The following is a 25,666-nucleotide window of genomic DNA, read 5'->3' on the forward strand; positions in this document are numbered from 1 at the left end:
TTATTCAGATCGGCTTGCACAAATCTCTACCGCCATATAAAAGATTCATTTATATATTTAAAAAGTTTATGTAATATATTTTACTAAAACGTCGAAAGTTGTGGGCGTTTCTATTCTAACGTTATTTTGTATTACGGAGTTTATTTGAGATTAATTAAACGAATACGTCTAAAAACAGCGAGATTTTTACAAATGTTTGATATCTAAAGAAAACGTTATTGTTGCCTAAACGATGGTATAAATATAACTTAATTTTGTTTGAGTAACATTGGAACACCCACCAATTGTCTCCGCTTCTATTGTTTCCTTGAAAGAAAACTTCAGTGTTATGAAGATATATTTATTTTAGACAAAATACATAGAAATTATATTATATTTGTAGATTTCCATTCACAATATATAAATTTAATTCTATCCTTCCCGAATATATCATATTTTTAATTTTAAACAATGGTTCACATTGCAAAGTGTAAAAGAAAATAATTACTACATGATGCTTAAAATTGATATATTATTTACTATTGCTTGGCCCGTGGCTTCTCCCGCATCATACTCGAAAATCTAGTTAAACGGGATTCATCCCCTAGATGGCCAAAATATGTTAATTATGTCATATTTTAGCTGTGGTAAGCGGACGAAGTAACAAATATTCACAACATACAACCAACACCTTCCGTATTAATGATATATGTACGATTTTGATTATTATTCTAGTAATTAAAGAAAAATTGATATTCTGAATTATTGTAATGCCTCCTTATATACTATATTGGGTGTAGTACTTCCACGTTACTAGGACATGACTTACACGTGAACATGCTATATATAGTTGCCCGTGGTTAAAGCAGCAGCAAGTAATAGAAAAAAATTACAACCATTCTTATCTAATTATACTATAAATAAGGTTAAAACTAAACAATTGAATCCAAAATGTAATTAACCCTTTTTTTCACGCTGGAAAAAGGCATTATGTGTTTCCCCCACGGGAATAGTGGGCCCCCCATGTGGGGCTCGCCGGTGTCCGAGGTGCCGAGTGCGCCCCGAACATCGGAATACCCACTAAAAAACCAGCGGTACACTTTCCATCTTAACGAGGAGTGCCGCGGGATCGCTTGTGCATGCTATCGTGACGCTCTGACGGATGGCCTGCCTGTGCAGGCCTCCATTCTCTAGTTCCGGCGACGCCTATTGCGGTGGAGGGAGAAAGTGCGCATAGCGCCTCAAACTTTATTAAGCTTAACTTTAATTAACTAAGGAATAGGTAACCTTAAAAGTAGAAGGTAATCATTTCGCCTGATTATTTGTTGTTTTTTTTTCATTCATTTCATTATTACAATTTACATTGCCTTTTCGGAGTTTAAGTATCAAAAGAAGTTAAGACTGGTGGAACAAAATTACAACAGAGTTAATAATTGCAACGTAAAACCACAAAGAAAAAACAAAATAGTCAGGCGAAATTACGACATACCAACGTCAACCCAAATTTGAACGAATCGCGAATGCGAAATACATATTAATGTATGGCATAACATCAGTCTGTTCCGGAAAATCTGGAAACAGCGATTCTGAAATTGACGTATTTAGCATATCCGCCATCTATTTGTGGTATTTTTTTATTAGACTCAAGCGATTTTGATAAAAGAACATAGAATAGAAAATAGAAATAAATAGAAAGACTACACGGTCTTTCTTTTAAAAAGTCCACGATAGCATAGCATATTTTAAGGTTGACTAACAATAACCTTTTTTATGGTAATCAAATTTGTTCTAAAAACAAACATTTTTTGCGGAGTTGATTTTTATAAGCATGGTATTAATTCTTATCTAAATAAATACGTTATTTATCACAAGTATTTAATTTTGAATATAATTGCCCTTACATAATTTGATTTCAAAGAATATCTAAGGGAATATCACAGTTTTATAATACCTACCTTATACCTTGCAGCAAAATAATTATCAAGCATGCGGCGCGAGGCTCTGCGAGGAAGCATGCGGCGCCCAGAGTCGTGGTCGGCTCCATACGGAACGGTTATGTTATCCATATGCGAACTGCTTTTTTATAGATGTTTTTGTGATCTCATCATATTACTATAACATTTTAAAGAAATAAGTTTTGTTTTTTTTTTCTAGATGTTTTTTTAATAATTTCTTAATTAAGTAAGTAGGTAGGCACTTACTTTGCATTCAACATAGGTACTTACCGAAATATATGATTTGATTTTGTATTAGTTTTCTGTTGGGTTTCATTTGGTCCCTTATTATCTAAGTACTATAAAAGTGCCACTAGGTATGTTAATTTAACGCTTGTTTTTTTTTCGTAATTATGTGTTTAATTGAAAATCTTAATATTATCTTACTATCTACGAGTATATTAATATTATAAAGAGTTAAAATTAGATTTTTTTTGGTTTGTTTATTTGTAATAGAAAAATTCAAAAACGAATAAAGTGATTTTAAAAATTCTATATAAAGCTTCTATCAGGGAGTAACATAAGCTATATTTTATTTTTAGAATTAGAGAGAGAGTTGGCGTGGTTGGTAGATACTTGCCTTGTGGGTTGTGGGTTCGATTTCCACCCAGGACAGACATTTGTGCGCATGAACATGTCTGTTTGTCCTGAGTCTGCGTGTAATTATGTATATAAGTATGTATTTACAAAAGAATAGTAGTATATGTATTATATCAGTTGTCTGGTTACCATAGTACAAGCTTTGCTTAGTTTTAGATCGAATAGTCGTGTGTGAATAATGTCCCAGGATATTATTGTATCATTTTTTCCTAAGAAAGTCATATATGGGGAGCGTTGCGAAAACTATTATACCTAAAATAATGTATTACATGTTTATAGTACGCATTTTTACCTGCAAAAAAGCCCACGAGGATGTATATCTAACTATTATATTTAAATCACTATAACTGTTTTTGATCAAATTAGTCAATAAAAACACCTTAGTCTATTATTTACGTACATTTTTCATTATTTATAAACTAGAAACAGTGGAATAGTACGTTTATAATTTTCATATTTTTTTAATTATTTACAACTTTAAGCCGCTATATAAAAATTGAGCGGCTGCGGTGCCCTTTCGAACTTTGATCATAAAACTAAATGCTTAATTTATATTAATATCTTACGGAGGAGTTACGGCAAAATTAAACGCATTTCTTACGCAATAAAAAATATTACGGTGATATCCAAACAGCAATATTTAGTATATTTGTGTTCCGGTTTAAAGGGCGAATGAGCTAGCTTAGACAGAACCTAAGAAAACAGTAATAAATAAACGCATGAAAAAAATAGGCAAGGCCGTGCTTTATGCACGGGATAAAATCCTTATTTTATTCGTACGAAGTCGGGGCAGGCAGCTAGTTATTATATATACACACCACATATTCTGTTCGTATGCGTTTCTATTTTTAATATATTGGTGTTACATATTATTGACTCTCAATACTCGTTTAAAAAAAAACAACAAAATGTATAGGAAACAAATATCTGTGACATGTCACGTTATTTAAGGGGATCAAAAAAAAGAAACCGCTTCAACTTGAATCACATGTTTTTCTATGAACTCACTCACGTTTAAATTAAGAAGCAAATGAATATGAACTACTCTAACTCTAAATTAAAGTTTTGTATTAGCTTTCTTCAAGAATCTTTAATTGGACAGAATACTTTATCTAAATTCTACCTTGACTTACTCCAAAAACAGCCTGTGAATGTCCCACTGCTGGGCTAAGGCCTCATCTCCCTTTTCGAGGAGAAGGTTTTGGAACTTATTCCACCACGCTGCTTGGTTGGTGGAATACACATCTGTCAGAATTTCAGTGAAATTAGACAAATTCAGGTTTAACATGACTTACTCACCATTTGAAAACAAAAAAATGGGTACTTCTATTCAGTGGTTAGAAACTGGTTAGTGTGAAAATAATAATGATCGTAATTGTTCTACGATCTGTCAAACGCCCTTAAAGTTTACTCGCAAGAAATTCGATAAAATAGTCATTTGGCCGGCAAATTGACAAGATAAATTTATGTCACGTCCCAATTCACTGCTATATAGGTAAATTGTTACCCATTTATCTTGTTAAAGAATTGCTTGTCTGCGGTTTCGGTTCCGTGAAAATTCATGTAAGTATCAAAATTCCATACGCCAAATAATACAGAAAAAACGTTGAATGGATTTCGTTACAATTGACACAATAGACATTATACAATGAAAATTATACATTGGTATTGTATTCATAGAAAATAGGCTCGTTAAAATAAATACAATCCATTTTCACATTTTTGTACTCTAGGAAACTGGTACACTAATATATGTACTAATTTCTTTTATATATAGATATTAGGAAAATTTTCGATCTCAAACAGAAAAAAAATAGGACCTTGTTTACTTAATCTTGAAGCTAACCATTAAATTTCTCATAGTTAAAACTCAATATATGTTAAGAGTTTATGTGTTTTTGTTATTTCCGATTGGCCACGGGATTAGAAGAGCCCAGGGTCTCTCTAGGGTGTCGTAGAATGTGACTGAAGATTATATCGGAGAAAGGGACTTTATAATACGAGCTGAACATCAATCACTCATGTTTTCTCCATATCCATCTCATATCCACTGGTGGTAGGGCTTTGTGCAAGCTCGTCTGGGTAGGTACCACCCACTCATCAGATATTCTACCGCAAAACAGCAATACTTGATATTGTTGTGTTCCGGTTTGAAGGGTGAGTGAGCCAGTGTAATTACAGGCACAAGGAACATAAAATCTTAGTTCCCAAGGTTGGTGGCGCATTGGATATGTAAGCGATGGTTGACATTTCTTACAATGCCAATGTCTAAGAGCGTTGGTGACCACTTACCATCAGGTGGCCCATATGCTCGTCCGCCTTCCTTTACTATAAAAAAAAAAAAAAAAATATATATCCATCAAATAATAGCATTCCCAAAGAGGGTTGAATGGTAGCTAGTTGTAAAATGTGGCCAAAACTTTGTGAATTGTTTTGCAGTATGTCTAATGTGATGTAGCGGATAAAGAATACTGCGCTGTCTTCAAGTATTAGTAAAAGTTAAGAAAGTGACGTCATTGTTACATTTATTACATGACATTTATCACATAAATTATTAGAAACTATTATTTAAATTTTTTAAGAATAAAAAGTATTGGCCTAAAATTGTCCCAATTTTAAGGTACCGCGCTGTTTTAATGCGAGTTGATGAATACAAGTGGCAGATATTCATCCAGCACATACAGGTTTCTTCACGATATTTTCCTTCACCGCCGAGCACGAGATGAATATTTTATCCGTGCAGTGACGGAGAAAGAATACATTTCACTGCCCCTCTCTTTCCCATGGTTGTCGTAAGAGGCGACTAAGGGATATCTGAGCGACCATCTGCTCACCTGGTGGTAGGATGCTAACATCCGCCTGGCTTGTTACCACCGTACGCATGGTGAAAAACTCGTGAAGTGGCTTGCAGCCGCGTTTCGAGGTCAGCCAGCGTACAGCCAGAGCCCGAGCGAGTATTGCCGCGATGGGTGTTGGTCCGGTTGGAGACGGCTGTTGAACCAATGCCGGGGGAAACTGTATTGACCTGCCGGTCAGGGAGACCCGAAGAAACGGCTGTTCCGCTGGCCGCCCGTGGCATAGTACAGGGGCCCGAGCGTGCCTAACCAGCTCGTGAGGCTGCCCCACCAGGCCACGCATAATCTCGGGGTGGACCGTCGTGCCGGTTGGTGACCGGTAGGTGGGGTCCCGGCGGCCACTTACGGGGGGGTTCGGGGGCCCTTCCGTCCGGCGGGTCAGTGTATTTTTCCTTTTGGCAACCACTTGGGGAAACACGCCTCCACACTTTGCCCATCCCTATCGTGGCAATACATCGCTCGCTTCACGTCTCTTTTTCATTTAATTTCTCCCAAATGGCGCAACAAAAAAGAAATAACGGTCGTACAGCGGTGCTCACCCCCACCATACCCTCGCTGTTTGAGGTCGAGTTCTCTAACATCCGAGGACTCCACACTAACCTCAACGCTGTCCACCACCATCTCGAGACAGCACGGCCAGCAATGTTGTTTCTCACGGAGACACAAATACTCCGTCCTGCCGATACCAGCTACCTTAATTATCCCGGCTACACGCTTGAAGAATCCTTCAAAGCGAAAGCCGGAGTATGCTTGTTCGTCAGGACGGATGTTTGCTGTCACCGACTGCGCTGCCTGGAGGACCCCTCCTTCTCCATGTTGGTGGTACGTGTGGACCTGGTTCGTCAGAGCCGAGTCTACGTGTGCCTCTACAGATCCCACAATGGTGACTTGGAGACAAGCCGACTATTTGACCATCTTAGTCGGGTGGCAGATGCTGCGCAAGAGCAATTTCCTAACGCGGAATTGGTGTTTTTGGGGGACTTTAATGCTCACCACGAATCCTGGTTGAAATCCCTCAAAACTGACCATGCTGGAAGGACTGCTCATGCTTTTGCTCTCACACATGACTTGACCCAACTGGTTGATCAGCCCACCAGGATCCCAGACATTGATGGGCAAGCACCTTCTCTACTGGACCTTCTGCTGACTTCTCACCCGGTGGAATATCAGGTTGTGGTTCAGGCTCCTTGGGAACATACATTGCTATGCAGATGATAGTACAGTGCATGGTGGATACCACGGACGCGCAGTGGCTGGGCGGGCGGAAACTGAGGAGAGGCGGGAGAATCTTGTCATTGAACTCGATAGGACGTTAGATCTCATCGCCAAATGGGGCTCTGATAATCTTGTTGAGTTTAATGCCAAGAAAACACAGGTATGCGCTCTCACGGCGAAAAAGTCAACATTTTCCCCTCTTCCCTCCCTCTGTGGTACTCCGCTGGTGATGCAAAGCAAAATCGCCATGCTGGGGATTGACGTTCGCTGCGACCTTAGTCCAAGGGATTACATCGAGGCTGTTATAAAAACAGCTTCACGGAAACTCGGAGTTCTGAACAAGGTGCGGCGCTTTTTCACGCCACAACAACTGTGCCTGCTGTACAAAACACAGGTACGGTCTTGCGTGGAATATTGCTCGCACCTTTGGGATGGCTCCGCTAAGTACCTACTTGAGGCCTTGGACCGGTTGCAGCGACGTGCCGTACGCATTATTGGCGATGTAAAGGTCACAAACACCCTTGAACCTTTACAATTGCGTCGTGAGATAGCAGCACTGAGCGCTTTCTATCGACTGTATCACGGCGAGTGCTCTGAGGAATTATTCTCTCTAATTCCTGCTTCCCCCTTCCTTCTTAAGTCCACGCGGGCTGGTTCTCGATGTCACCGCCTAACTGTGACATCAATTCCATCGCGAACAAAGAAATTTGGCAACTCCTTTCTTTGTCGCACTTCCAAAAAATGGAATTCCTTACCAGCTCACGTATTCCCCTCCTCTTACAACCCGGGTTCCTTCAAACGAGGCGTGAAGAGGCATCTTGCGGGCCGGCAAGGCGAAGGCGGCTAGTGCAGAACGTTTTTCCCGTCTGTACTGGCCGTCGTCGCGTTTGGACTCTACTACCACTTACCATCAGGTGGAGTAGAGTCATTTGCCCTCCCGGCGATATAAAAAAAAAAAAAAAAAGAATAACTGACGCAAATTAAGCACATGAAAGCGGTGCTTGCTCGGGTTGGAAGCTGGAATCATTCAAGTTAAGAGTTTTGGATTCACGTCTTCTAACAACTCGACCATCACGGCCGAAATTTTTCGTATAAAAAATGTTTTATTTAAAAATAAAAATGAATTTTGTGTGAATGAACTTTATTTTCCTTGACACAGTTTTATGTGGAATTTTGAGTACAAATTAACAAATTTTGAAATTATTCTTTTAATTAATACTGTCTGTATTAGCAAGTTTTGCATGAAGACACATCATAAGCAATTTGTACTGCAAAATGCATCACTTGCACTTTTTTAAACATCTGTGCTCGACTTTAAGCATGCTCTTTGCCATATTTCTACTGGTCCTGCCAAGATGGTGCTTATAAAGGGTCATTGATACAGCACACAATAAACTACAACATAACGGCTTGTTAATGTCCCACTCTTGGACAAATTCCACTTCCTGTCTTGAGGAGAAGTTATGTACCTTATTCAGTTAGATGATATGACAATCAATAAGGCAATTTGCTATGATTTGCTATTACAATTACATAAGTGATTTGTTTTTTTATATGTACGGAACACTACCAATTTATAACCGATCGATTTTAAAAGAAGGTCAAAATCAATGACATAACCAAATCTAATTATATTAATATGCGCCGCTGAATAAGATAATGTTACAATAATCAAAGGATGCAAGCCTTAATATACATAGTTTATAGAATAATTTTATGTTGTTTGTTCTTCAAAGATTTATTTATTTGAAATTTTTAATTTTTCGTTTCATATTATGAAATAAAACTCAAAACATAATTCTTTGTGTGTCACATACGACATTTTGATTTTATTTAGAGTATCATTGGCAATGAATGTGTTGCGTTATTGTTTCTTTGTTTTGTTGTATTTGCAATATGCTTTCTTTTTACTTTTATTTTAATAACTTTCCATACAATTGGAATTTTGTAGGATTCAAATTTTTGATATTTTATTTATAGATTTATTTTGTGGCTTTTAAATTATGTCGCGTTTTTTTCGAACAAATGAGTATTTTAAGCGTGGCGTCATTAAATGCCTAATATGATATGATGCCTTCATTGAATGTTTATCAATTTCGAAAAAAAATACTGACATTTAGCATTAAATTGGGGAGTTATTGCTATATTCATTTTTTACTATTATAAGTGCAAAGATCGTGCCGCAGTCCGATAATATTTTTTATATTTATTTTAAAAAGAAAGACGTGCAATTATCGGCCCTCTCGAAATTTCCCATATACATAAACGGGAACTGCTAGAATTAATAATAACCACTCGCTGAAGACCTGAAATACATCAATAATAATAATAATAATAATAATGTCCTCAAGACCGATTTCGGCCACGGTCACCAATTTCAAGAGAGATTAGCCAATTACGCAGGAGATATTATAGTGCACAAGTATGTGCGCAAACACAGCTGCACTCTCAATTCCCTTACTCTCATAATCCGATGGGACGGCAATCCGACACGACCGGACAGAGTTCAGGCGCAGGAACAACGACTTTACGTGCTTTCCGAGGCACGGGAGTGTACACACTTCCAACTTTCAAACTCCGGACTGCTACTGAGAATTTTCTGATAGAAAAACCCAATAAATTTTTATTGGCCTAACCTGGGAATTGAACCCAGGACTCCGGATCTGCGTAATACCACCAACAAAAGATGGTGCCTATAAAAAGGTAGATCATTAAAGGTATATTCTACCTAGTTAAATAACTTTGGTTATGTTCCTTATTTATTGTTTGACTTTTTATAATAATAAAGAACTGCTTGACCTATAGTCTATTCCAATCACAGGGGGGAGTAATGACAAATAAATAACTTTGACATTGAATTCACGTGATGTCACTGGACGAGTTCTTGAATAATCTATGCTTATCATTATGTATTTGTGGAAAAAATTACGTTTAAAATGTCATCGAAGTTTTTATTATATTGTATAATAATAATATAATAATATCCTGGGACATTATTCTCACACGGCCATCTGATCCCATTCTGATCCATTTAAGCAGAGCTTGTAATATGATTATGAATCCAGACAACTGATTTACTACTTTTCTTTTGTAACTACATACTTATGTAGATATACACCCAGGCTCAGGACAAACATACCTGTTCATGTGCACAGATCTCTGAACTGGGTGGGAATCGAACCCACAACCTTCGGTGTGAAAGGCAAATATCTACCAACCACGCAAACCGGCCCGTCCATTATAATTGAAGATACAATAATCAAAAACTCTTTGTAGTACACAATATAGCAGAACTATTAAAAATCTAAGGTTTGTTTAACCTTACTCCTTTTTCTATTGGAACTGAAATAGTATTTTTTTAAATTATCGTTTAAGATAAATTACGTTTGTCTCATTGTTTAACTGACCATTTTGTTATTATGTAATTATCTATGTAAGGATGCTAAGTATTCCATCGATCAGTCACACGTAACGGTCGCATAACCATATAAAAACTTTAACCTAGATAACCGTAATAGTTAAATGTACTATTTTAATTAAGATTTAACAAAATATCCAGTCACTGAACTGGGACGTAAAATAAGTGATCATTACAAGTCACTAATTTCGGCCAGATACAAGATCTACCACCTCCGTAAATCGCGTAGTGTTTTTTAAAAGATTGGCAAAGATCAGAGGTCCGTGTATGCTGGTTACCTACAAGGCCTTGCGCTCGCGCATTTTCGCTAACCGCTGCACGGTTGCAGTGTACAGTAAACTATCGAATGTGTTACACGTATATTAGTAAATCGAATTGTTGTAAAGTGATGAATGGATAGCACGAATCGGAATATAAAACGCTTGTTAAATCGATAAGGTAATTTTATTTTGCTATTATACGAGAAATTGTTGCCATAATTAAGCCATTGTTTTATTATTTAATTTATTATTATTTTGTAGATATTGTCGCGAATTTGGGTTAATTGTATTTAGTATGAAATTAAGACGGGTAATTTGTGTAATGATAAGTTTTGATTTCATAAAGATATTTATAGTTTTTATACTTATTTATTTACAAAACGTTTTAAGGTTAATTTGTAATAATTTATAAGAAAATATCAATAGAAATCAATCTTATTTTTTTGAAGATGATCAAAATATTCATACATTATATTAAAATTTTTGTTACGCTGTTGCGTAAAAGCCTTCTAAAATATTTTAAAATTATCGAAGAAATATTAAATCCAGCCAGTATATGACGTTTTTGAATACACGTGAGGCAAAAATTAAACGCCTGTAAAAATGCCGTAAATTTAAGTGAATAAAATTTATTGTATTCTTTGAAAATTTGGTCGTAAAACAATGAATGTGAGTTATTATTAAATATATTTAAAATGAAAGTTTCTAATGATTTTGTTCGAGGTCTCGTTACTAAAACGACTGAAGTGGTTTTGTAAAAGCTTTTATTCGACTTATGAAACGAACTGTATTTGAAACGAATTAAATTTTGAGCTAAAACTATTGCACGCTTAGTTGATGAAAATACAATCAAGTATTCTAAATGTAGATTTAAATTATTATTTTTTGTTGACATGAGGGTTTATACGTTTACTCTGTCTAGACAAGAAATAACTTATGCAACAATTAAAGTTAACAAAGACATTTTAAAGTACAATCTGGTCATCCTTGTTAGATTATGAAAATAACTTGTGTTGAGTATATTTTTTCTTTATATTCAAAAACAATTATTTTTATAGTTGAATATTTCTAGGGCTAGGGTAGGCAGGGTAAGTAAAACCCACTCAACAGATATTCTAACGCCAACAGCAAAACTTAGTAATGTTGAGTTCCTGTTTAAAGGGACCAGGGAGCCAGTGTAACTCCAGACACAAGGGACATAACATCTTTCCAAGGTTGGCGGCGCATTGGCGATGTAAGGAATGGATAATATTTCTTATATCGCCAATGTCTATGGGCGGTGGTGACCACTTAACATCACGTAGCCCATTCGCCCGCCCGTCAACCTATAACAGAAAAAAAATGTAAAAAAAATAATTTCTATAAATTTAATCTTGAAATATAAGGCACGTATATTTGCATCAATAGTGTAAAATTGAATTATTATTTTTATTTGAAGAATTTGTTTTGCTATATACGTATATAATCGTGTGATATTATTTTATCTAGAATAAAGGGTTCGATTCGAATATAAAATAATCAAGGGTCAGCTCAATTCTTTATATAAGTCATAAATTATATATTTTTTTAAATTGAATAAAAAATAAATGTATTTGAATTTTTTTAAGTTAGACATGCAATTTTATTTCTTGTTTTTTCGTAAAACTTGTTATTTTATAATCGAGTGCATTGTAGTTTTTATATTTATATAATTATATTTACACCAATACTTCTAATAAAATCCTAATTAAAACACATTAATTTTAATAATATACTTAAAATAATGTTTAAATAAAAACAATATATATTCAGTTGTTTTGAACTCGGTATTAGCTAAAACAAGATAAGGAAAAATTGAAGATATTTACACCGCCAAAATACACTGATTATTATATTACACAAAAATATCGTGTGATTATCAGTGACCAAACAATCGCAATCAGTTTCGAAAATAGTTATTGCATAGAAACGTATCAAAAAACGTTAAAAGAAATAAATAACTCATTTGATATAAACACGTAAAAAACCATAACAGTAACAGTAGAACAAAAATGAATATTTGTATGCTCGTTCGCGTCCCTAAACTATAAATTCGTTTGTGATAAAACTTTGTCGAGTTGACCTGCGGCCGGACATTTTTCTCCGGAGGTTTATCCTTAATTATGAACGTCCAATGTAGGTCCTTTTTTTCACGTATTGGAAACCTTTAAAAAGGTTCCTTGGGGGGAAACCGGGTTATGTGGGATTCTTACCCACTAAAACCACGGAGATGACTGTCGGCACGGAGGCTGCGGGATTGTATCGATATAGCGCATCCGCAGTCCCTTCCATGCGTGCTTCGCTCTTGGGTAAACTCGCTGCCCCACACTCTTCGTACACACTAGGTGTACGAAATCTCGAGGCTATCCCGGCTGCCATTCTCCCCAGCGCCATCTCACGCATCCACGGCCCTAGGATTACGCCCTATAAACCAATTCCACCGATTAAAATATAGTTGGGCAGACCTTAAACAACCTTAAACAGACAGAACACCATTTGAACTACGCATAATTCATTCGCTTCTTGAAAACAAAAAAAATACATTTGTGCCAAATAGAACTATAACATTAATGACTTTACAAATGAAATAACTAGACTGATTCAAATACAAATATAAATAAGAGACATTGTTTGAAATAAAGCAATAATCGCGCTGAGGTTATTTCTCACGTCTGAGGTATTTCATCTCGAAACTGTAATTAGTTAACAACTCCACAATCAATAAGCAATTATTGTAAGTCTTCTATTACATTTATAAGATTTGACTTAGATTTTGACAAAGGCTTACTATATTATTATTTGACGGGCCGGTTGGCGTGGTTGGTAGATTGCTTGCCTTTCACGCCGAAGGTTGTGGGTTCGATTCCCACCCAGGTTAGACATTTGTGTGCATGAACATGTCTGTTTGTCTATATAAGTATTTATTTACAAAAGAAAAGTAGTATATGTAGTATATCAGTTGTCTGATTTCCATAGTACAAGCTCTGCTTAATTTGGGATCAGATGGCCGTGTGTGAATAATGTCCCAGGATATTATTAATATATATGCGATTTATAATAGATAGGTGTACTGGCAACAGGGACAGCTGGCGGTCAACGAGTCCTTAATATATCGCCAATGCGCCGCTGACCTTGAGAAGAAATTATGTCTCTTGTGACAATAGGTTAAAAACCTGAAAATATTATTTTGATCAAAATAATCAATAACGCTTACATCAAAATTGCATTGAGTCATATAATGAGTCATCGCGTAAAATGGAAGGTTGTTTAACTTTACTCTGGCTCAATCACTCTTCAAACCGGAACACAAAAATTATACTAAGTAATGCTGGGCCCACATGAGCTTACACAAAATTCTATAACCGAGCAAAAATTAATTGCATATATATTTATTTATTTATTTATTTATTTATTTGGTAATCCAACAGTTTTTATACATAAGTTGATATATTGACTATTATATAACATATAATTAAAACCAAAATAGGATTACACAGGTAACTTAAACATATTAATAACTAGAAGACGGTAGTAAAAGTAAAACTGTTTACGGGTGGGAATCCAATATGTGCGTGTTGTGTGTGAGTGTGAGTGTGTGTGTGGTGTGTGCGTGTGTGTGTGTGTGTTATAATGAATTTTTATCTTTTTTAATTATAGCTTTTTTAAAAGCTAGTTTTGACATGCTGAACAGATCTATTTCTGAGTATTTTGAATTATATGTGTGGACCATGCGATTAAGGACAGAGTTGTGTGCATAATTAGTGTTTAGCTCAGGCGTGTGGAATAGTGCTGTGTGACGTGTGCGGCGATTAGGAACTCTTAAATACAAAACGCTCAATAAATCGTTGCAATCTATATCTCCGTATATAGCATATATAGCACTGGACTTAAATAACACTTACGAAATGTTATTTTAATTACTATTATTAATTGTCGCTAGACAAACGAATGCACCAACTAATAATAAATGGTGGCCATTGTTTAAATACACTGAGGTGGTCCGAAGTAAAACTTCTTACACTGATAGTGCGCTGCCAACCATTTGTACCTGTCATTACACTGTCATCGTACGAGCCAAGATGGCTCAGAAGCCATCACTCGTAAATCAAAACTGAATTTTCATTTGCTTTCATTTCTTTATAATTTTGATGAAAATCTACCTTATATTTTAATCACTTACCAGCATTGAAGAAACGAGATGAAATTTGCTCCTAACATTTTCCTCAAAGGACGACGAGGCATCGACCCAGCTGTGGAACACTCACAACCTTAAACCTATTATTTTATCTTAGGCGTATGTTGTTATTATTATTACTGCATTGACGCGTGTTATGATTCACCGTTCGAAAACGGAAACCTTTATTTTATAATATGGAAGTACACGGTTTGCTTTCACTTAGCATTCAAGGCTGCTATTGTGTTGGGGTAAATTTTTATAACCATAAAGTAACTGTCATAGCCGAGATGGCCCAGTGGTAAGAACGCGTGAATCTTAACCGATGATCGTGGGTTCAAGCCCGGGCAAGCACCACTGACTTTTCATGTGCTTAATTTGTAATTATAATTCATCTCGTGCTTTACGGTGAAGGAAAACATCGTGAGGAAACCTGCATGTGCCTAATTTCATTGAAATTCTGCCACATGTGTATTCCACCAACCCGCACTGGAGCAGCGTGGTGGAATAAGCTCCAAACCTTCTCCTCAAAAAAAAAAAAAAAAGGGAGAGGAGGCCTTAGCCCAGCAGTGGGACATTTACAGGCTGTTACTGTAAGTAACTGTCTCTATGTCATTGTGTAAAATACCATTAAAGCCCTTTTTAGATTGCAACATTCAACAAGAATAGCTACCTAAGTATTAGGAAATCGTGTAACTACGGCATAGAATTTGAATATATAAATAGCATGTCACTAGCGTGGCCTGGTTCTTAAGAGTAGGTATCAGCTGGGCAGGATACCTGATTTGATGGCCGATATAATTCAAGGTCATATATATATTTATCTTGTAACGATCCAATTCTCACATTCAAATCTTAATTGTTAATACATATGTTATTTTATTTGTTGTTCTATAATTCGTTATTATTTTTTTATTTAATTTTGTTTCCCCTTAATCAATTGCTTGGTACAAAAGGCGGACCAATCAGTACTAATCGTTTTCGAAATGTCGTTACGATGGCTCTGGCTGGCAATGCCTTGTCTAGCATGCTGAAGTAATAAATTATAGCTTAAAAACTTACAATCTTACTGAAGTGATTTCCAATCACTCACACAACGTTAAGCAAACATTAAAAGTCTTAATGATTCCAGTAAGTTTTCCTCTAAATTGAAATAAAAGAAAAAATATGTATATGAATATCTATTATTATATTATCTTTTTTTCCGATTTTTAGAATACAAGGTGCTGAAAACTTTATGCGAATATGACACAAATATGTTTACATCAGTGCAATTGTTAAGCGATACGTATTTTTAATTCAAAATATGAAAATAGAAATGTTAACTATAATAATTGAACGTAATTAAATGTCATAAAGACCTAATACCTTGTGCTCAGTTCCAACATTCTTAATTTAAAATATTATCTTTTTTTTAAAACAACTATATATTTTTGCAGGCAAATGACGAAATTATTGATTTATCAACTTTATCATCGGATATCAATATCTTTGACTTTGACGAAGACGTCAAACTATGAAGACCGCTTTTAGAAAACAATGCGTAATAACTATGTACAATCACTAATGACCGGATTACTAAGTACCATATTAAAATTTATTACAACTGACAGCTGCTGTGTTGATTTTGAATTCTAACTTTAAAGTGCCAGACTACCAACATTCAAATAAAAACTGCTTACAGGGTTTTTCTGTCAAGAAAATCTCAATAGCGGCCCAGAGTTTGGATATCAACAGTGTTTATATTTTTATTCATTGCTTGCTTAAATACTTGAGTACTATTATTTCTCGGTTGGGTAGTCATTGCCGAGAAACCGTTTGTAGGCATCATCATCATTTAAAAAGTTAAAAATAAACCGCACCAAAAGTTGAACGCTCGCGTGGACAGCACATTAAGCCAGAAAATATTCTGGTTTTATTTATTAACGTAAATGCTATACGTAAAATCAATATAATATGACAAGGGCAGTACTTTAAAGCTAATAGATAATTGGTGACCTGAATTAATAAACGACAAAGAAAAGATAACAAATAAATTGAAATACGTTCATATATTTTGAAAGTAAAATAATAATAATAATAAATTTTATTTCATTTCTTCACAGTAAGTTTACTATTTTACATAATTTAACACTTAATTGTTAATTAAATAATGCGAATACTGGTGCTTGCAATAGGAAAATCTGTTCTACAAGACACCAGGCCTCCACTCCCGTTTACATGAACATTTATATTATTTCATTACAACTAAGCATTTAATGAAATGTCTCTTAATAACATCCAAAAAGAAAGAAAAAAATAAAACAAATAAATAACTTAGGTATAGTAATGGAGAAAAAACAACCCAAAAAAAAGTAAATGTATACACACATGTACATACACAGGCAAAATAAATCGTGGCCTAAATTCGTCGTTAAAATAAGTTTTTTTTTTTTTATATTCGCCGAGAGGGCAAATGACTCTACTCCACCTGATGGTAAGTGGTAGTAGAGTCCAAACGCGACGACGGCCAGTACAGACGGGAAAAACGTTCTGCACTAGCCGCCTTCGCCTTGCCGGCCCGCAAGATGCCTCTTCAACTAACAGTAACGCCCTGAATCTCTAATATGTACGTAAGTGAATTATATAGGTTTTATAAATCGATCCGATATGCATATAAAACAGAAAATGTCAGCTAGATCGTTTTTAGAACGTTTTTCGTTCAAAAAAGTTTCGTAGGCGTCCATTGTTATTCTTTAACGACTTTTTAGTTAAAAATAAATATGTATTTCGTTATGATTACTAGTATTGAGCAGTTCTTAGTTCGTACGTATATTTTTTTTTTTTTATAGAATAGGAAGGCGGACGAGCATATGGGCCACCTGATGGTAAGTGGTCACCAACGCTCTTAGACATTGGCATTGTAAGAAATGTCAACCATCGCTTACATATCCAATGCGCCACCAACCTTGGGAACTAAGATTTTATGTCCCTTGTGCCTGTAATTACACTGGCTCACTCACCCTTCAAACCGGAACACAACAATATCAAGTATTGCTGTTTTGCGGTAGAATATCTGATGAGTGGGTGGTACCTACCCAGACGAGCTTGCACAAAGCCCTACCACCAGTAAACATATTTAAGATTTTTTTCGATAATGTGTCGGAAATTCATAAAACATTAAGCATAATGTTATACAAATGAGTACTTTATTTTGATGTAATATTCTTCATATATTGAAATAAAATAAACTTGTACGACGTCGCAGTGGCCGTACAATATCTAATAAGTGGGTGGTACCTACCCAGGCGGGCTGGCATAAAGTCCTACCACCCTAATAGTTTGATTAAAGGTCACTCTTAAATATTATTATTTAATTGATTATGGTAATAGATTTATTATTGTTGTATAAAATTAGCATCAACTAAATATTATCACAAAACTGTTTTTTCTGGTTGAAAACCTGTTTCGTTATCGTAATCCAATTTAAACGTCAATAGTGCAATGACTTTTAGGCCTACCTACATTATTGATATTATATATTACTAGAATTTTTTTTGCATTATTTAAAAAAATATATATTGAACATTATTATAATATCTCTTAATAGAAAAAGGTACGATATTTACTATGATGCGGGCAATATGACAGTCTGCAAAAACATTAAAAAAAACATATGTATATACAAAACAAAAAAACGTCAACTAGACCATTTTTCGAGTAATCGTAAAACATATTATATACGTTAAAAAACGTTCAATACATTTTTTTAACCGACTTAATAATATTTATCTAGACATGACTGCTAGTATTGGCATTTTCAGTTCTAATTTTAACGTAAATACTTAAATTTACACTTTTAATGTAATATACTTAATAAAATTAAGTTTTTTTTATATGTCTTGGTATCAAGCTTAAAAATACAAAACAACTAGCAAAAAAGTCACACCAGAAACGTCAGTAAACAACGAGTATGACATTACACATGTTGTGTTGCCATAAATGCATATATACATAAGTCAAATATACCAGTCTGTAAATATTTTAATCCCACATTATTATTGTATTATTAATAAAAAATAATCTAGATCGTAAGTTATTTCATTTTAAATCAGTTACAAAACACGCGAGACGAATTGAACATTTTTTATTTTATCAAATTTTTTATTGAATAGCAACATTAAAATTTTGAAGCACAGTGAAATCAAAAATAGTCAAATGAAATTCTTTTACTTTAATTTTTTTCACTTTTTTTTTTTTATAGAATAGGAAGGTGGACGAGCATATGGGCCACCTGATGGTAAGTGGTCACCAAACGCCCTTAGACATTGGCATTGTAAGAAATGTCAACCATCGCTTATAGCCAATGCGCCACCAACCTTGGCACTGGCTCACTCACCCTTCAAACCGGAACACAACAATATCAAGTATTGTTGTTTTGCGGTAGAATATCTGATGAGTGGGTGGTACCTACCCAGACGAGCTTGCACAAAGCCCTACCACCAGTAAAACGTGCTTAGAATGAGTGCAAGAAGTCATATTGTATCTGACACTTGACACCTAACCTCCACCCGCAATAATATTTTACACACGGGCTAAGTTGCGGGCTGAAGCTAGTTCTCGATAAATAAATAATTGAAACAAAACGGAATCACAGAAGGAATTGTATCTTTTCCTATAAATTAAAAAAAAACGACTCAGACTGACTTGGACTAAGTCCAATCATATAACTTGTATCATATTGCATTCGTAATAAAGATCAATATCAATTGTATTTTTAGCAATACAATAATATGATAAAACGTTATTAGAAGTTAAACTAACAAACTCAATTGTTAGAGTAAACGTAACATTAGTACGTATGACTGTAAATTTGTTTAATCTGAAAATTTGAGAAATTTTACTCGCATAAAAAAAATTACTTCAAAAATCCATGAAGACCTTCAAAAGGAATATCAGTCGGATAGTCCTCTTGAAGCTAATTATCGCTCTCTGTCTATCTTGGTACTATAGGGCTTATCGCTTAAAGTGCTATGAAATTTCAGCAAACAAAGTATTATCAACATAGATCAAACATTGATGACCTCCTTTATAAGTCACTAGTTACCACCTACGCCTTCACCTGCGTGTGTGGTTAGATGATGGTGTGTTGAGTAGTTTAGACGAAAAAGCTTAACACACAAACTCTTTTCGCATTTTTAATATTAGTAGGTATTTGATAACTACTATGATAAAAATAGGATTTACTTGTGTAAGATGAATTGTTATTATTATTTCAAGCCCTTTGTAACGGGTGGTGTCGTAGTGCATATTTATATGTTTAATATTATAAGACATTACGATGCTTGCTATCAAACATTGGTTTTTACAGTTATTAACTAGTAAATACTACAGTTACAAAGTAGTAATAACTATAGTTGCCGTATAAAAAGCACGTTTTATAAAAGGAAGTCACAAAATGATAACAAAGCATATAATATTTCTTATATTAAAAAGTATGGCTTATACAAGTTTGTAGGTCATTTAAGGGACTGAAGAGAATTGAGCATTCAATTTTAAGACGGCAAGATACGTGTTGGCCGTAAATCGCTGAGAAAAGCCGAGTAGCAACGTATTGACATCCTATCGCCTTTTATCGTCGTCGTTGTACTGGAGTCATAGCCAAAAATCCACACACACATCCACACAAGGGCTCAGTAACAGGAACATCTTCTGCGAGTAAGCTCCTCGGCTTAGGAACTCGTCGTCACGTCACAAGTGCGTATCGATCTCATTCATTCTAAGGGAGCGTTAACTTCTGTAATCCTATCGTCTGTCTGCTCTGTCTGGTTTCCTCTTTCTGTATATATACACAAGTGCGAGCGAATCAGCGATACTGTCGCAAGAAGTGATTGATTGAAGACAATATAAATATTTGTTTATTTTTATCACGCCTTGGGTCTTTGTCTAAAGATATCAATATCTGATCCAACATCACAGTTGTCATCTTTGTGACTACCGACCTATCTACGTACCTACTACTTGACCTTTTTTTTCACGCAGTGGAGAAACCTTCAGAAAGGTACCCGGCTCCTATGGGGAGGAACCGGTTTATGTGGGATTCTTACCCACTAAAACTACTGTGATCGGAGAGGCTGCGGGATCGTCTTGATATAACACATTCGCGGCCTCTGCCGTGCTGTACTCCGCTCGTGGCTCGGCGGAGCTCTCCTCAGGTTGCGAAGGTAACCTCGCTTCCCTGCACTCTTCGCTAAAGCATATGGCAGCGCAAGGCCATACCTGCTGCCGTCCTCCTCAGGGCCGTGTGACATGGCCCCACCTCACGTATCCCCCGGGGACCTACTACTTGACCTATTAAATATTTACCGACATCTGTGACATACATAATATACAACTCCATGGTAAAACCCCATCTAGAATACACATTAGAGGTGTATGCAGAGGGTACTGCAGCTAAAACACATTTAAAGCAAATCGAAAAGTGTCAAAACTAAATAGTCAAACGATTATTCCATTACCATTACCTAACTACGGCGGAAAATGTCTATTAAAAATAGTCATCCCAGATCGAGTAAGATTTTATACAAAACGAAAAATTTGACAAGCCGGTTGGCGTGGTTTGTAGACTTGCCTTTCGAGCCGCAGGTCGTGGGTTCGATTCCCACCCAGAACAGACATTTGTGTGTATAAGCATGTCTGTTTGTCCTGAGTCTAGGTGTAATTAGTTGTCTGTGTTAGTAGTATATTAATTGTCTGGTTTCTATAGTACTAGCTCTGCTTAGTTTGGTTGTCAAACAGCTTAACTTCAAGATAAAGCTTTTAAGATAGCAAAGGAATTTCGTAACCAAACAAAAACTACTGATAATTTACTTTATTATAGTATTTGTATCAATTTAACATCAAACAATATTATTAAAACATACTATAACACAGTTTTCTGTAAATATAAAAAGGCTTATTAATATTATCGTACAGTCTTCCTGTAAACAGAAACCTTAGTAATTTACAAGATAATGCTTGATTTTTATATTTCTTAATATCTTATAAAATAAGTGCTCGATATATATAATATTAGTGTATCACATAAAAGACCATTTTATTCCCAACATTCTTATATAATAAATATAACAGTCTTTATATTAAAAACTAAGCCATAAGTCATAACTAAGCATATCTCCTATATTTGCTTAAAGTCTTTGATGTGTCAAGATACTTTTATTATTCGTGTAAAACAATCCTTTAAATTTGTTACTGATGGGTATACTTTAACATCAAACTCGAAATACCTCAGAACACGATTGTGAAGTGTCAAAATGTGATATGCAACATTGACTTTAATAATTATGACATTTAATATATATACTCCTTAAAATAGCGTATCACTATAAGTTAAAATAGCCCTCCAGTTTATAAAAGAATTCCAATGTTAAGACGTATATACTGCAAAATGAATTATACCCTGTACAAGTTAGCTTGATCTTTTTGAAAGACGGGCTAGTGATGGGAAACAGAAAATATCTATAAATAGTAGTCGAAAAAATAACGTTTTAAAATACTTGTCTGTGACTGAGATGGTTTGGGTGTATTATGTGTGAAATTCTTTATTGCACTAGACATAAAACAATGGGTAAATAAGCGAAGGTGGGTCAATATTCATAATAAGTACCTATTTAATATTACAGGGTTATTTTTGGACCTCCCGCCAAATTTAAATAGGTGATTCAGACCATGAAAGTAAACAACTTTCCCAAAGAAACACGGGTCGAATTTTTTTTCACTTTTCGTAATTCAAATTAGAATTCAATTTTTTTTAACATGTAACATTGTACAAGCGTCTATTATTTTCAGTGTTCCTATTTAAATTTTACTTTAAAGCAATATAAAGTCTTAAAATTTTCGGACAACGCTTGAATCTTTAGGGACTTTTGCGTTATATGTAATTTTTTTTATATTTTTACAATTTTTAAAATCATTAAATTAAGAAAATAATATGTCCGTCATTGCAAAGTTATGTCGATTAGAAAAATTTACATCTGTCAAAAAGATCAAGCTAACCTGTACAGGGTTTAACACAATATGAGAATAACAAAAGTTGACGGATTGAAAAACGTATATCACAATAGAGTATAAAATATATGTATTCTTTTATATTTACTTTAAATAATATAATATAAAGCCGAGATGGCCCAGTGGTAAGAACGCGTGAATCTTATCCGATGATCGTGGGTTCAAACCCGGGCAAGCACCACTGAATTTTCATATGCTTAATCTGTGATTATAATTCATCTCGTGCTTTACGGTGAAGGAAAACATCGTGAGGAAACCTGCATGTGTCTAATTTCATTGAAATTCTGCCACATGTGTATTCCACCAACCCGCACTGGGGCAGCGTGGTGGAATAAGCTCCAAACCTTCTCCTCAAAAAAGGGAGAGGAGGCCATTTGCCCAGCAGTGGGACATTCACAAGCTGTAACGGAAATAATAAAATAATAATAATAATGTAATATAATGTTTAGTTAGCCTAATATAAATATAAATAACAATTAAAAATAGTTACTGTACAAATCATATTTGTGAAATTTAGTTATTATATATATTAAGTTATATTGCATAATATAAGCTTGTATATTTTAATCGACTTTATAAAAAGAAAGAAGGTTATTTGTTCAAGGGTCACAAAGGGGTACAATTATAATTTTTTTTTAAATTCCTTAATTGAACTATTTCTAACAGTAACAATGGATTTTTGCTTTTTTTAATTATACTTATTAAATTATAATTATGTTCTCAAAATTTTAAAAATATAGTTTTCATTTCACATAAAAGGATATCATACATTTAATAGTATATTCTAAGATATTCTATTTCCAGTGACCTACTGAAAGTTTGATTCACATACTTGGAGTTTTGTTTATGGAACTCTTAGCACCGGATACCTGTCGGCATAACTCCTAGTTGAGGTTGAGATTTAATTTGTGTTTATGATCTATATGGAAGTCTATTATATCGGATGAAATTGGGGCAACGTGATGGAATAAGCTGCAAGTCTTTTCCTTTTGAGGAGAAGACGTCTTTGCCTAACAATGGAACATTTACGAGCTTTTACTTTTTAGGGTATCAAATACACACACTATAAAGTACTATACACACTCTTTGTATAATATAATATAGGACAATTTCAATCTTAGTATTTTCAAGTAAAGTCATAAGTATTTATTCAATATAGAAGCGTTACACTTATTTAATTGAAGACAAGAACCCTGTATTCATTTCTAATACCCAAATGAATTGCTAGGTATTTTAATTCATTATATATAATATGTCATATATCGAAAAACAAGGTGTTGCTTTTAGAACCTCCTTCTTTTAACCCAATTCATCTTATGGACAACTATCGCACAGTGTCTACCGCTCTTTAATAGCATTACTTCATTTTCTATAAAAGTCCTTACAAGAAACTCTGGATAATTTACAAAATGATGGCATTAACATTTATAAATAAAATATCTCCTTAGCTTATTTTAAAAATTCTTAAACTGTGAAGACTTTAGTTTTAGTACTTTTTTCTTTTAAATGATAGCGAAATCTGTTATATTTAAAAAAGGTAAGAAATTAGTAAAATTGACGTCACGACGCACGAGTCGGTCTTTCCACAAAGGCGTATAAATAAATGTTTTACAAACATAATTTTAGAGAAGCATAACAAGCACATGGTCTACCTCATATTTAGTGGTCACCGTCGCTCATAGACACGCTCTGTGCAACCTCGTCTGGGTAGGTACCACCCACACATCAGGTATTCTATCGTAAAACAGCAGTACTTGGTATAGTATTCCGGTTTAATTACAGCCACTAGGGACATAACTCATCAGTCTTAGTTCCCAAGGTTGGTGGCGCATTGACGACGTAAGCGATGGTTAACATTTCTTACAATGTCAATGTCTATGGGCGTTGGTGACCACTTACCATCAGGTGGCCTATATGCTCGTCCGCCTACTTATACTATAAAAATCATCCCCAAGACGAGAGCAAGCATTAATGACGCTTAAACTCTCAATATTATAATATAATACAACGTCCATACTGACAAAGATAGTAGAATTAGTATTTTATATTTTGCCTGGTAATTACGAAACAAATGTTAATTAAACATTACCACGTGTTCCAGTTTATTAAATAAAACGTAATTAATGTATTTTCGTCTCGTGTTCCTATTAAAATGCAGTATATATTAAATAATACGTTATTACAAATGACGATTGTATAATCGATGCTTATATTTAGAGTAATATTCTCCATTTGATTTTATATTGTTCGTGTTTTATTTCCAGCATGCAGCATATACGGGTGGACCGTATAATATAATAAATATGTAATGTTATGAATAGCTAATTCAATATGAATGAAGTGATAAAAAATAGGTATGACTTTTTTATTGTTTTGTTAACGGAATCGCATCTAATTTTAGTATTATTATTTTGAAGAACCAACTTTTTCGATCGTGTCACAGAAGAAATCCACAAATTTATCTTTACCCGTTAATTTTATGTAGTCTCCAAGTTGGTAACTTGGAGACTACATAAAATACTACCTCGGTCACCATTTAAAAAGAACATATTATTAGATATGTTCTTTTTAAATGCTGACCGAGGTTGGTTCCGTGTGGCCATGGGACGATGGTGTCCTTTTACCATTTAGCTGGCTATTTTGCCAGTCTGAATTTTAATTTCAAATAAATTATTATTAATTATTTCATTATTTATCATTATATAAAAAATAAAAAAAAAACTATTTGTAAACTAAGTTAATAAACAACACGTAGATTATTAATGCATTTATAATTATATTCTATTTTTTTTCTTATAGTTATAAAAAAATCTTATTAGACGAATTATATAATATTAATATTATATATCCATGTTAGAAAGATCCTTTTTAAATCCATATATTAGGTAAACAAAGTACTAGGTTCATTTTGGTTACAGCCAAAGCTATTCTCCATTGCGATGATATTTATCAAATGCGATCACGTGCTTACACGCGGGCTTGATCTTTTTTACGCTAATACGTTTTTCAATTAAGTACACATTCATACACTTTCGTTGCGTTCGTGATTTCATTTCTCAAAAATTAATTTATTCATGAAGGTATTCCACGAAATACGTAAATAGATT

At 34.5% G+C, this 25,666-nt stretch overlaps 1 protein-coding gene and 1 long non-coding RNA gene across 2 annotated transcripts in view; both read left to right on the plus strand.

The window, feature by feature from the left end:
- The window catches only part of LOC126768170 (uncharacterized), a 259,312-nt gene that overhangs the window by 62,346 nt on the left and 171,300 nt on the right, over positions 1-25,666 (plus strand). The gene's annotated exons all lie outside the window — the stretch shown is intronic.
- The window catches only part of LOC126768141 (proton-coupled amino acid transporter-like protein pathetic), a 56,684-nt gene continuing 41,411 nt past the window's right edge, over positions 10,394-25,666 (plus strand). The window contains exon 1 of the mRNA XM_050486072.1: positions 10,394-10,499. The gene's annotated coding sequence lies outside the window, so the exon portion shown is untranslated. The remainder of the gene's footprint in view (positions 10,500-25,666) is intronic.

This window comes from Nymphalis io, chromosome 4, assembly GCF_905147045.1.
Source record: "Nymphalis io chromosome 4, ilAglIoxx1.1, whole genome shotgun sequence".
Lineage (NCBI taxonomy): Eukaryota > Metazoa > Arthropoda > Insecta > Lepidoptera > Nymphalidae > Nymphalis > Nymphalis io.